This window comes from Syngnathus acus, chromosome 24 (assembly GCF_901709675.1).
Source record: "Syngnathus acus chromosome 24, fSynAcu1.2, whole genome shotgun sequence".
NCBI classification, from domain to species: Eukaryota; Metazoa; Chordata; class Actinopteri; order Syngnathiformes; family Syngnathidae; genus Syngnathus; species Syngnathus acus.
Genome location: NC_051108.1, coordinates 8,574,466 through 8,589,102, shown reverse-complemented (window position 1 = coordinate 8,589,102; position 14,637 = coordinate 8,574,466). Strand labels below are relative to the sequence as shown.

Below are 14,637 nucleotides of genomic sequence, written 5' to 3'. Positions count from 1 at the left end.
GAAATGCCGGTCAGATGTAGCGGCGATGGCGAAGGATCCCAGCCTCGTGTGGAAGCAGCAGTGGACCAGGTGGTGATGCCGGTCGACCTCGACTGCACCCGCTCGAACGGCAGGCCCCAACGCACCACGGCGGCACACAGCAGAGCCACAGTTGGCGAGCCCGCAGGGAGTGGAGCCCGTCCACCAAGGACGCCGAACGGAAGGCCAGAGAGCCGGGCCAGAGCTGCCGTCGAGTCCACAGCAGGCGGCCACAGGCTCCGAGTCGGGAGGCAGGAGGGTCCGGTGGTGGTTTTGGCCAGTTGGCTGTTGGCTAACGTAGTTGGTAGTCCGAGGGAGAGGAAACAGATAGGTGAGAGCGGAGCTGCGGGAATGCGAGGTGGACGGAAGACAACACGAGAAAAATAAAAGAAGAGACGGGTGCACTGAAAACGGGAAAACGAAAAACAAGTAACGGACACGGTCCGGGACAGAAGCGGCAGTCAACAGATCTGACGCCAGCGTTGCTCTAACCCGGAAGACAACAGACGGTGGGGGAGGCCTGTCAGTACAGTGTGACGGCTGCCATGACGTCAACGCTCAACCAGGTGTGGACAGAGCGGTTGTGGGGGGAGGTGAGTATGTTGATTGTGCTGCAGGAGGTCCTGTAGTGTGGGAGGACCGATCAAACCTAGAGTAGAACCTGTTTATAGCTGGTTTGCAAGCCTTGGGCTCTCCACAGGACAGGGGGTTTGTTTCTTGAAGCCCGTGATGCTCTGCAGACCTTTCCACACTGTTGAGGGATCAGGATTGGCAGAGAGGTGTCTCTCCAGGCTCTCCCCGTAACACTTGCTGGCTTTCCTGACCTCTCGGTTCAGTGTGTTTCTGGTCTGCTTGAACAGGTCCCGGCCGCCGCTCCTGTAGGCCTCCTCCTTGACTTTGCGCAGCCTCCTGAGGTTCGGTGTAAACCAAGGTTTGTCGTTGTTGTACGTGCAGAAGGTCTTGGTCTGCACACACAGATCCTCACAAAAACTGATGTATGATGTGACAGTGTCAGTGAGTTCATGCAGGTCTGAAGTTGCAGCTTCAAAAACTCCCCAATCGGTGCGGTCAAAGCAGGCTTGGAGGTCCTGCCTTGACTCCACTGTCCACTTCCTCACAGTCCTCACCACAGGCTTAGAAGTCTTACATTTCTGCCTGTAGGCCGGGATCAGATGAACTAGACAGTGGTCCGAGAGTCCTAAAGCTGCACGAGCCACAGAGTGGTATGCATCCTTAATCACGGTGTAGCAGTGGTCCAGTGTCTGTGCCCCTCTGGTGGGACACGTTATTTGCTGTCTGTACTTGGGGAGTTCGTGTGCGAGGTTCGCCCTGTTAAAATCACCCAGAACAATGATTAGTGAATTTGGTAGAGGTTTCTCCATGTCTGTCACCTGGTCAGCCAGCATCTGCGTGGCTTCACTCGCACGTGCGTGTGGTGGACTGTAAACTGCCGCCATGACGATTGAGGAGAACTCCCGTGGTGAATACAACGGCCGGCAGTCGATGAAACGTGTTTCTAGGAGAGGGCTGCAAGGCTCTTTCAACACCGTGACATCAGTACACCAACGTTCATTAATATAGAAACAGAGACCACCTCCCTTTGATTTTCCGGTGAGCTCCCCGCTGCGATCTGCACGCATTAGCCGAAACCCAGCTAACTCCACGGCGTGGTGGGGGGTGCGTCCGTCAAGCCACGTTTCAACGAAGCACAGCGCGGCGGATCTGCTCAAGTCCGTGTTCCTTGAAGTGAGGAGCAGGAGTGCTTGTGCAATTGAGGGGGGTGGTTATTGTTTTTTTTTCCAAAAACAATATTTTTTGCCAAATTACAATGGACTGACGTGCCCGTTCAAATGGGTACCACCAGAAATTAAACTGCATTGATAAACGAGGGCTTAAATGTGATTGTCTGTCTGCACTCGGCATAATTTCTCTGTTTAGAATAGAATAGAATAGAATAGAATAGATCTTTATTGTCATTGTCACATGTACAACGAAATTTAAAAAGTGCCAACCGATCCGCGCATGCGATAAAAAAAAAATAGAATAAATAGAATAAAAGAAAAAAAAACAAGCTAAAAACCCACGGAAGAACATACACAGACATAATCATTTACGTTTAGCTGCATTCAATGTGACTACCGCTGTAGGATAAAAACTGTTGGCGAATCTGCTAGTCCTCGACCTAATTAATCTGTAGCGTCTGCCTGATGGCAACAGTTCGAAAAGGGAGTGGCCAGGGTGGGAAGTGTCCTTCAGAATGTTCTGTTTTTTTTAGACAGCGGGTTCTGTGTAGGTCTTCCAGTGTGGGGAGAGGGCAGCCAATGATCTTCTGTGCTGTGTTGATGACCCCTTGGAGCTTTTTCCTCTGAGCAGCAGTGCAGCTGGAGTACCAAACACATATACAGTACGTTAAAGTGCTTTCTATGGAGCAGCGATAGAAGGACACCAGCAGTCTCCGTGTAATGCTGTGCCTCCTCAGCACCCTTAAAAAGTAGAGTCTATGTTGGGCCTTTTTAAGCAGCTCAGAGGTGTTCACGCCCCAGGTGAAGTCCTCCTCGATGTGGACTCCCAGGTAGCGGAAGGAGGACACCCTCTTCACACAGACCCCGTCGATGATGAGTGGTGGAATGTCCGTTTTATTTTTCCCCCTAAAATCAATGACCAGTTCTTGGGTTTTAGCCGTGTTTAGGAGCAGATTGTTCTCTCCGCACCACTCCGATAGCTGGACCACTTCGTCCCTGTAGGCAGACTCATCCCCCTTTGAGATGAGCCCCACCACGGTTGTGTCATCCGCAAATTTCACGATGGTGTTGCTGCGGTGGGCGGGGGTGCATGCATGTGTGTAGAGCGTGTAAAGCAGTGGGCTCAGTACGCAGCCCTGTGGGGAGCCGGTACCAAGACTGAGAGGTGTGGATGTATGACGGCCCACTTTCACCCTCTGGCTGCGACCCGTCAGGAAGCTCTTAATCCACCTGCACGTATTATGTGGAAGTCCCAGGCCCTCCAGTATGTCCACCAGTCTGTGGGGGAGGATGGTGTTAAAAGCAGAGCTAAAGTCCACGAAGAGCATCCGCACATAGCTCCCCGGCTGCTCCAGGTGGGACAGTGCAGCGTGGAGGGCTGTAGCTACTGCGTCCTCTGTGGATCTATTTGCCCTGTAGGCAAACTGGTGGGGGTCAAAACCTCTGAACAGGAGTGCTGTGATGTGACCCCGTACCAGCTTTTCAAAGCACTTCATGACCACCGGGGTGAGTGCGACTGGCCGGTAGTCATTGAGGCTGGTGATGTGGCGTTTCTTGGGCAGGGGGACTATAGTGGAGGATTTTAAACAGGATGGGACGGTGGACTCAGTAAGGGACTGGTTGAAAATCTTTGTGAAGACTCCAGCCAGCTGATCTGCGCAGTCCTTCAGGACACGCCCAGTGACGCCGTCAGGACCCGCAGCCTTCCTCGGGTTGATGGTCCGCAGCGTGCGCCTCACCTCGTGCTCCTTCACTGTGAGGGTGAAGCTGCTGCGGTCTGTGGGATGTGATGTGGCCCCTTCAGGTGGCTCGGACTCGAACCGGGCGAAGAAGGTATTGAGGACCTCTGCCAGTGAGGCGTCCCCCTCAGCAGCTCCGATGGTGGTTCTGTAGTTGGTGAGATGCTGGACTCCCTGCCACACCTGCTTGCTGTTGTTGCTGTCCAGGTGATCCTCAATCCTCTTCTTGTAGGCAAGCTGGGCCTCTCTGATGCCTCTCCTCAGGTTGGCTCTGGCTGTGCTGTAGAGAGCCCCGTCCTCAGACCTGAGGGACAGGGCGGTGTCCCTCTCCTCCAGCAGCCGAAGGACCTCCCGGGTCATCCAGGGCTTCTGGTTGGGGTATATCCGTATAAGTTTGTCCACTGTGACAGTGTCTGTGCAGTGCTTAATATAACACAGAACACTGTCTGTGAACACGTTCAAGTCCCGGTGTTCGAAGATGTCCCAGTTAGTCCTGTCGAAGCAGTCCTGCAACTGAACATGTTCACATATATGTCGGTATGAATTATGTGAACGTATGACTGTTGCACGGAGTATGATATAGGCAGCTATCCGTTGCAATATTGATATTTTCACAGAGAAAGGATACTCCGGTTTCGCAGAGCATAAAAAAAATTGACTTAGACTTAGACTTAGACAAACTTTATTGTCATTTTGTCAACACTAGGTGCTGAGATAGACTCTTGTTGTTCCTCCCCACGGAAATCTTTAGTAAAAGGCGAAAGATTTATTCGATCTGAAGAGAAACGAGTGATCTGAAAATCTGAGTCAAAACGGGCCACCCCACTGCTGGTCTCACCAAATTCACAGGCGGTCTCACACTCAAATTGCAGCAACCATTCCTTCTAATACAAACAATAGACGTTCATAGATTTACTATAATTAGAAGGACTCAACCTAAATAGAAGGTTTAAACGAGTATTTTGTGTTCATTAATGTCTCACTTACTTTAAACCTTGTTGGCGCACAGGATTGTAGGTACTGGATCGAACACTGACGGCGCTCGTTCTTTCAAGCAGCGTCACCTATCGATTGGGCGTCTATTTTGAGTATTGAAGGTAAAAACAGTTGTATGTCTTGGTACGTGTACTTTTGGTATGAGAGAACGGGAAATGATCCCATCTCTGTGTTTTATTTCAAAATGTGTAATTTCATTATTTTACTCAACACAAATCGGGAAACAAAATACGATCGTAATTTCTCAAATGATTTCTCAAATTTCAAAAATGCTCTATATCTCTCTTGTGTCGCAAATACCGTTTTTTCCCATGTATAATGCGCAAAATTTAACTAATTTATTGTCCTAAAATCTGGGGTGCGCATTATACATGGGTACAATTTTTTTTATTTTTTTTTATTTTTTTTTGACACGTTAGCTATATAAAGAGCGAGAGTTCAGTTCTCTACCTAAATGCGTATTACAGGTAATATTTTATTACACAACACTTTGCCTTGTTCCTTTCTTCTCTGCTGTTCACTTCAAACACGCTCCATACGAACACAATGCTCTCGTATCAGACGCTTGCTCGAGCACCTGCTCCTTTGCTGTCACAATGTATGCTACACAAATCCGAAACATTTCTTCGCTATCGAGTTTACTAGCGCATGCGCAGTGATACTGACCGGCAGAATAACAACCGGTTGTTCCCAAAGATTATCTTTTTTCTGAAATAATTTTACGTTTACGGACTTAAGTAACCCGGCCGGGTCATACCAAAGACTATAAAAATGGGACCCATTGCCTCCCTGCTTGGCACTCAGCATTAAGGGTTGGAATTGGGGGGTTAGATCACCAAATGATTCCCGAGCGCGGCGCCGCTGCTGCTCACTGCTCCCCTCTCCCCCAGGGGATGGATCAAAATCACACGGGGATGGGTCAAATGCAGAGGACAAATTTCACCACACCCAGATTTGTGTGTGACGATCATTGGGACTTTAAAAAAGAAAAAAGAAAAAGAAAAAAAAAAAGTCAAAATTTGGGTGCGTATTATACATGGGTACAGGCTTTTTTCCAGCATTGACATGCCATTTTTAGGGTGCGTATTATACATGGGGGCGCATTATACATGGAAAAAAACGGTAATTGAGGCTTTTGACGTTGCTGGCATGGTTTGGAGTGTAATTCACCTCCATTGCGATGGTGGCGTTTGATATTTGACATTTGAATATAAATCTGTCATTTTACTTTAGGAAGTAAAAGTTGTTTTCTAGAAATCCATACTTTTGATGTATGAGGAACAACAATCAGGCGCATTCTTCAAAAAGACCGACCTACAGCCGACAAAAAGGTTTTGATACGTTCATATCATGTAACGAGTCAGGAACGTGGTAATTACATATTATTTTGCATTGACTAATTTGGTTAATACAGTTTAGCAAGCAAATGCACAGTTCCAGAGTACAGTTAATAACATGCTCAAAAGCGTTCAGTGTGTCACAGCACCGCAGACCTAAACTCCATGTGCGTACTACAGAGCGTGATTTTTGTTTTAATCAGAAAGACCAGGGGAGAGCGCGAATGCAGTCCACCACTGTTGTGTTTATACGGAGTAGAGATGAACGCTAATGCAACTTCTTTTTTCAGCAACTTTTTATTTTCTCCCCACTCGTGTCGCACATAGCAGTACAATGCCCCTGGCGCACTACAGAGCCCCCAACTGTCAACATTATGCGAGACCTCCAATAACACACTATATAATATTATAGTTTCAACATACGGTAATACCACATCTCCCTTTTTCCAGAGATCATAGGGTAGACTGCCTTTGTCTCGTCAGACCTTAGAGGATTATTCTGCCTATTGTGTAGAAAGGTCTGTTCCTAACCTTTGCCAAGGTCTTTCAGGGCACCCTGATGGCATGAGTGACTCTTTTGGGTTGTGTCGCTCTTGTATGCATGTCCTGCAGTTCAGTATTATTTCGTTCACTTGCTGGCTGTGTCCTGGCCACCACACAGATTGACGTGCACGTGCTTTACATTTCACGACACCTAAGTGTCCTTCGTGTAATTTGAATAGCACGTCGTTCCTCATTGCAGAAGGTATTACCAGTCGTGTGTCCTTTAGCAGTAAGCCATCTTTCACTGTTAATGTAGCTCGCTCCAGCCAGTAGTTTTTCAGCGCTGTTTTGCATGTGCTGGCCATCCTTCCATGCACATGGTCATGACACGCGAGCAGACACTGTCGGCTTTCAACTGCTCTTTCAGGTTTTCTGTTTATGATGAGCTGACAGGTAGACTCTCAGTGACACAGACCACAAATATGTTTGTGCTCTCCATCAGCTCCTGGTCATCAGTTTACAGGTGCACGTGAAAGTGTGTCTGCTGTCCAAAGCGACTTTCCTGGTACGTGCACGATGGAGTATGAGTAGCGCATCAGCCTCATACTGAAACCCTGGATTCTCTGTGGCAAAAGATCCAGTGCTTGGGCTCCGAGCAGGCTGAGAAGGGGTTTATGGTCGGTCTCCAGGCAAAACTCCTTTCCGATGAGGAAATCCCGAAACCGTTCACAGGCCAATGTGAGGCCCATGTGAGGCCCATGTGAGGCCCAGAGCCTCCTTCTCCACCTGTGCGTATCGTTGCTCAGTTGGAGTGAGTGACCGTGATGTGTAAACCACAGGCTTCCATCCTTCCCCCCATTTCTGGAGAATTACACCCCCCAAACTATACGATGATGCATCAGCAAATACTTTGGTGTCTCTGCCCAGGTCATACATAGCCAGCACCGGAGGAGAGGACAGAGCTTTCTTTAGGTCTTCAAACGCTGCTGCCTGGTCCACGTCCCAGACCCAGCAGTTTTTCTTTGAGAAGAGGTCACGGAGCGGTTTATCTTTTTCAGCTAGCTGAGGAATAAACCTTCCCAGCTGGTTGACCATGCCGAGAAAACTCCTTAATTCACTAGCATTTGTGGTCTCTGTCATGTCTGTGATGGCCTCTGTCTTTCTTGGGTCAGGGCGGATGCCTGCGGCTGTGATGATATGGCCCAGGAAGACTACTTCGCTCTTGGAGATTTCACACTTGTCCACATTCAGTGTGATGCCTGCTTTTTCTAGTCTTTGTAGCACGGCATTAAGTCGAGTGTCATGCTCTTCCTGGTCCCGCCCCCACACCAACAGATCATCGATGTGACAAACCACACTGTTTGAGCCCCTCTGTGATCTCCGCCATCCTGCACTGGAAATGTTCGGGCGCAGAAGCGATGCCAAATGGAAGTCGGTTAAAGTGGAACCGTCCGAAGGGCGTTATGAATGTAGTGTACTTGGCTGACTCCTCCGTTAATGGAATCTGCCAAAAGCCCAAGTTGGCATCCAACTTGCTGAACAGTTTTGCTCCAGTAAGCGTTCCCAGGTTTTGTTCCACAGATGGGAGAATGTATTTTCCACGGTACATATACACATTCAAGCCGGTTAAATCCACACACAACCGCACCTTTCTTTTGTCCTTTTTGGGCACGACCACCATGCCGGCACACCAATCAGTTGGCTCCTCCACCCGGCTGATGACGCCCAGAGCTTCCATGCGGTGGAGCTCTCTCTTGACTTCACCCACCAGAGGTAGTGGAATCCTCCTGGGTTTTTTTACTGAATATGGCACGGCACCTGGCTTGAGCTTTATGGTGTATGGTTGTTGTAGCTTACCCAGACCGCTGCGCAACTTGGGGTAACTTGCCTTGATGGTCTCCATGTCTATGCTGTCGACTCGGATAAGCAAGCCAAGGGCTTTAATGGCTGGCAACCCAAGCAATGGCGTGCTCAGGTTTTGAACAACATAAACACAACCTTCTCCATGGTCTGCTTGGCTCCTTTCCTCAGCTGCAGTCTGGTGAACCCTGACACGTCCAGTGGAATCCGTCCTGGACCCAACAAGGGTTTTTCTGGCTTTTTGAGAACAGGCTGCTTTGTGTTGGAAAATATGTTTTTAAACTCAGTCTGTGATACAGCAGTAACATCCGCACCGGTATCGAGTTTGAAGGTGACATTTCTATCTATTATGGTTATATCAGCAGTCCATGTATGGCTATCTGATGTCACTGAGCCCAGAAAGAAGCTTACCCTCCTCTTCCTCTATACCGTGCACAGCTTTACCTGCACGACACAGACGCTGGTAGTGACCTTTTTTACCACACGTGTGGCACTTGGCATCGTTGGCAGGGCACTCGTGCTTAGAGTGAGGTGCGACACCACATTTGTAGCACTGGTTTATGTTGCTGAGTGGCTTAGCTCCATTACTTTTGAACTTATTGAATCTTGGCTTTTCTTTTTGCTTTCGGCCTTTACATACTCTGTCTACAGAGCAAACATCCATCTGCTTTACACCACTGGCGTCACTCCTCAGTGTGTTTTGCTGCTTTTTAATCTCCTCAGATTGTCTAGCCATGTTATAGCCTTTTCAAGATTCAAATCTCGCTCCATTTGCATGCGTTCTGAGAGCCGTGTGTCAGCCAGTCCAACCACTATCCAGTCCCTGATTAGCTCATCATGCAATGTCCCATAATTACAGTGTTCAGCTAATGCATACAGAGTGGTGATAAATGCATCAACAGTCTCATTTGTTTCCTGTTTTCGCATATTAAAGCGTGCTCGTTCATAAACAATGTTCTTTTTCACTATAAAGAACGAGTGGAAACCATCTCTCACTTTAATGTAGTCACGCTGGTCTGCTTCAGTGACCTTCAAGCCTCTCAAAACGACATCTGCTTCGTCTCCCATACAGTATATCAAGGTGTTCACCTGATTTTCTTCGGAGCTTGCTGTTAAGTTGCTTGCCTGACGGAATCTCTCCTAACTCCTTATCCATTTTGTCCACTCGTGCGGCTTGGAAAAATCAAAGGGCTCCGGTGGTTGAATGCTAAACGTAGCGCTGGCTGTGTTAGCCATCACTCCGCTCGTCTTCTCCGTCACTCATTTGTCTTCCTCACACGTCTCGTCCTTTCCCTCCGCGGTGGACGTTTCTTCATGTGGGTTACTGTTTCACAGTACACCATGTTGTGTTTATACGGAGTAGAGATGAAGGCTTCTTTATTCAGCAACTTTTTATTTCCTCCCCACTCGTGTCTCAATAGCAGTACAATACCCTGGTGCACCACAGCGCCCCAACTGTCAATAATTATGCGAGACCTCCAATAACACACTATATAACAGGGGTCTCAAACTCCAGTCCTCGGGGGCCGCATTCCTACATGTTTTCCAAGTTTCCCTCGTGAAACACACCTGATTCAAATGATCAGTTCATCCTCACGTTCTGCAGGAGCCTGATAATTGAATCAGGTGTGTTTAACGAGGGAAACTGTAGGAATGCGGCCCCCGAGGACTGGAGTTTGAGACCCCTGCTATATAATATAGTTTCAACATACGATAATACCACAGCAGGGATGAGAATCTTCCGCGGATCCGCGGATTTCCGTGTTTTCTTCCATCGGAGGTATCATTTTTGTGAATCTTGTAGATCCGTTGAGAAAATAGTTTTTATATGGGGGGGCTGGCAGCAGTATTGCGACAACAACTGAATTATTTTCGGCAGCATTTTGGCGCTACTTTCGTCACATCATTTGCCTACTCATTTGCCTGATTAGCAAAAGTTTTAGCCAGCATGGCGAAGGTTTTAGAGAAAAAAGATGAGGATGGTGCCAGGGAAATAAAAGTCGAACAGGATCAGGAACTGCTTCAGATGGGCATGGCTCGAGAGCAGCGTCATTTTACAACTCGGAACACAAAGACGCTCTTAAAGCAATGCGACAGTTAGCGCCCGGCGCGCTGCGGTTGCACGATCGGACTATAATAAGCTCCCTGTGCACTTAGGTCCACTTGAATATTGGAAAGTACATCAGGAGTTTAAAAATATTTTCTAAATTTCAGTGACGGCTCTGTCACAATAATGCAACCAGCGCGGTGCAGTTGCGCGGTCGGCGACGCGCTACTGTTGCGCGTTCGGCGGTGCGCTGCAGTTGCGCGATCGGACAAAAATGCGCAAATGAAAAAATGCTTAAAAAAGTCTTGGAACGGATTAAAAATGTTCCATTATTTGTAATGGGAAAAATTGATTCGGAATTCGACCGATTCGCTTCTCAAACCGCCTTCTGGAACGGATTGTGGTCGAAAACCGAGGCTTGACTGTATTATATTCACCTTGGCAGCCCACCAAGCAGGAATATTTTTTTTAACAAAACTGTTGAAATCGAGTGATGAAATGAATGGTTTTGGGGTTGCTATACTGCCAAAATGCAGGAGTTTCCAGGGAGCTTTTCCCCCTGAGCCCCCTCTGGGCCGTTGCCCCTGGCCCCCTGCGGCCCCATGTGGTAGTTGGGGGCTGCCTTTTGCCGATGGGCACAACTGTAGTGTCCCTGCTAATGCAAACTTCCTGTGTTGCAGAGAAGAACCAGCGGACACACATAGTCATTGCCTGTCTTTTTGTACCTTTAATCAGGATTCTGCTATTGGCTGTAATGAAGATTTGGCACACAAATCGTTTGTATATTCCTGAATTGTAAAAGCAGTGCTTTCAGGCCTCCTCATTTTAACATTGTTTTAGTGATCAACACACCAAAACATCTGCAACAGAGAAAACTTGGCATTTTTTCTTTTGGTTTTTGTTGAACTGAAAACTGACATTGGAGGGGTCTGCAATCCATCTCGGGCCATGGTAAAGGGGCTGATCGGAAACCAGTTTGTGGGGACAAGGACCGGGTGGATGAACTCAATCTGTTCTTCAACAGATTTGATTCCGCCTCCCTCTCGCCTCTTCACCTCGCTCCGCACCTCATTCTGCCACCTTCGACACTCCAGCCCCCCCGCCAGCTCACCAACCCCCTCTCACCCCCCCCCCCCCCCCCCGAAGTCACTCTTCTGTCTCCACTCCATCACCCCGGTCTTCCGACATCCCCCTCTCCTTTACAGATCTCCAGGTGAGGAGTCACCTCAGTAAGATCGAGGCAGGGAAGACCCCGGGCCCAGACGGCATCTGGCCAAGACTGCTCAGGGACTGTGCGGACCAGCTGAGTGGTGTGGTCAGGTACCTGTTCAACCTGAGCCTGAACAAGGTCCCAGGACTGTGGAAGACCTCCTGCGTGGTCCCTGTACCGAAGGTGCCGCGCCCCAAGGAGCCTAACCACTTCAGGTCTATTGCCTTGACTTCCCACCTGATGAAGACTATGGAGAAGATCATCCTGGGTCACCTGCGTTTATTAGTGGGAGCGCAGCTGGACCCCCTGCAGTTTGCTTACCGGCCTGGTGTTGTGGTGGACGATGCAGTGATTTATTTACTGCACAGAACACTGCTTCACCTGGAGGACTATAGAGGCTTTGCAGTCACGTGATTTTATCACGTGATTTTGTGTTATGCCGCCATCTTGGCGGTCAACCGGTCAGCTCGTTCCTACGTGTTCGTACAGATTCAGTTTGATTTCTGCGCTACATTTTCACCGATTTCATCCGAATTATGGCTGATTTGCTATCCAATGAAGTTGGGCATTTGGATGAAGAATCCAAGAAACGTTACAGAGAGAAGTTGAACCTTGTTGGCACAACGGATCCGTACCTTTTACCGAGAAGCATGCTAAAATCACCTGAGCATTTTGCAACAGCCGACCTGCCTGATCTCTCATATCCAGATATTTATAATTACCTCGTCGATTCACCATCTCCGTACACTGGAAAGGACCTTAAGGCATACAAGAGTCTGGATGCCTACAAGTATTTTACAGCAGGTTTTGTGCATGATGGGCTGATATGGCAGATTCCAAACAGAATCGATTTCTTCTCATGACCAAGGTAAGGAAAATATCATTGAAATCTCAGAAATTAATTCCTACAATAAAACATTGCATAATTTCCAACTATTCAATATAGAGCTTATGCAACAATTTCTACAAAAATACTTTTTAGAATTCATGCTTGATAATTCCTTTTGGTCTCTTGCTCAAAATGAACCAGGTTTAAATTTTCAAGCTAATTTAATGAATGATTCATGAGAAAATTTACCAAATGCCAGGTAAAATATGCATAAATGGACAGTAAGAGGTCTAGCCTTGTATATTATATCCAAATTAGGGACTGATAATAATATAAGGTATGTCATATTATCTGTTTCAGGTAAAACACTCTCAACGGATGAATGATCCTCCCCTCAGACCTTGGGTAGCAATAGCGAAAGATGGTCAGATCCTGTGCTGCCACTGTACCTGCATGGCTGGATTGGGTGAAACATGTTCACATTCAGCAGCATCCCTGTTCGCCCTGGAGACATTAATACGTATGAAGACGGCCACTTCATGCACATCACTACCTTGTCAGTGGCTGAAACCATCACCATCGCACATAGAATATGCTGAAGGATGCAATATCGATTTTGCCCGTCCAGCCCAGAAACGAAAGTCAGAAGTTTCAACTCCTGAGGAAAGTGCTGCGAGAAAACTGCTGAATGTTCCTCCACCAACTGAAGAGCAGAAAGCTGCCTTTTACAAGGCTTTGTCTGAATGCGGTGGAAGACCAGCAATTTTGAGCATTGTCCCTGACTATGCTGACAACTTTGTGCCAAGGGCAGTGAAGCGAAAGCTTCCTGTACCTCTCTCACAGCTGTACGATTCTGGCAATATGAAACTCAGCCCAGATGAACTTGGACTAAAATGCCGGTCAGAGCTGGAAAAGTTGCATTCCATTACCAGAGAGCAGGTTTGTATTTTTTTCGCACTTAGTCATTAATATATATATCATAAATAATTTATTGTTCTCCAACCTGTTACAAATAATCTAATCATAGTGAAAACAATTTTTATTAAAATGTTTTTCAGATATCTGCGGTTGAAGAAGAGTCCAGGGGCCAAGCAACATCACATCTTCACCAGCTTTTCACAAGGGACAGACTGGGAAATATTGACAAGTGCTGCTGCTGCTGCCAATGCCCTCTCGCGGTCTCTCTTGCGCTGCTTGAGATTTTGTCTTCTCTCAAAGATCTTCAATGAACATTTGAGTTTTCGTTTGTGAGGTGACTCGGTATGCTCAAATATACTTGGCACATAGTCTGGGGATAGTGGATCTTCGCTTTTTGCACCTGAAACAATTAAACAATCACATTATTCATAATGACTACCATAAATAATTAAGCACGTTGTTGAAGGGGATATACCCAGTTCAGTTTGTTTCGTAATGGCATTTCATAACTTGACATATTAAAAAACTCAATAGAGTGAAATCATTCAGTAAACTGTACCTGTCTGTTCAAGTTGCTACCATTTTTATTTTTTGTTTATTTTTGCATGATGCCTCATCTGATTGGCTTGAAAACTTAACCAATAAAAATTTTAACCTTGTGCCAATGGCTTGAAAACTTTATCAATGTAGATTTTACCTTGTGCCAAATGAAGTAACAAAAAGCCTCTTGTTCAAAAATGCTTCATTAAAAAAAAATTGTTTCACAAGGTTCATAATAATTTCTTTTGAAATTTCCTAATGCATTCACTCATGAGAATTAATTGTTCAATTCCAATATGATTTTCAAGCCAATCAGATGAAGCATCATGAAAAAATAAACAAAAAATAAAAACGGAGGGGGGGGGGGGTGAACTGAAGAAATCATCCCATTCCCTGCCTTGCTGCTCTTGCTGCCTTTCTAAAAATGCACCCAGCATTTTCAACAATCATATTTGTATCATCCCATATTGTATTATTTCACATTTTGTGAAACAAATCAGGGGTGAATAGTTTACATACCTGATATGAAGTGCTCATTGCATATCCTTGTGTAAATCGTAGGTTTCCATCGTTCACGACGAATCGCCGCGATCCATTTATCGCGTTTTTGGATGTTTGCCGGAAATCTATAGAAGGTTTATCGCCTCGTCTATTGCTACATCCAACAGCACAGCAGGTTTCCGGCATTTTCAAGCTCAAATAGCAGCAGATGTAACAAGAAAGCGTGTGTGAGTCGTTGACCGGCACTGAAATGTTGACCGGCAAGATGGCCGCCAAGCTAATGTGCGCGGCTGATGACGTCAGCTGCAAAGCCTCTATAGGAGCACTGGGAGGATCATGTTCTTCGATTTCTCCAGCGCTTTTAACACCATCCAGCCGTCACTGCTTAGGGCGAAGATAAAGAAGCCGGGTGTGGAC

At 47.0% G+C, this 14,637-nt stretch overlaps 1 long non-coding RNA gene and 1 pseudogene across 1 annotated transcript; one reads left to right on the top strand and one right to left on the bottom strand.

The window, feature by feature from the left end:
• Window positions 1-4,171: 4,171 nt before the first annotated feature.
• On the bottom strand, window positions 4,172-4,292 carry LOC119118494 (annotated as a pseudogene).
• Window positions 4,293-11,970: 7,678 nt separating this feature from the next.
• Window positions 11,971-13,352, top strand: LOC119118172. Its single transcript, XR_005096664.1, has 3 exons — window positions 11,971-11,992; window positions 12,502-12,520; window positions 12,622-13,352. It is a non-coding gene; the product is annotated as an uncharacterized LOC119118172 (long non-coding RNA).
• Window positions 13,353-14,637: the final 1,285 nt, after the last annotated feature.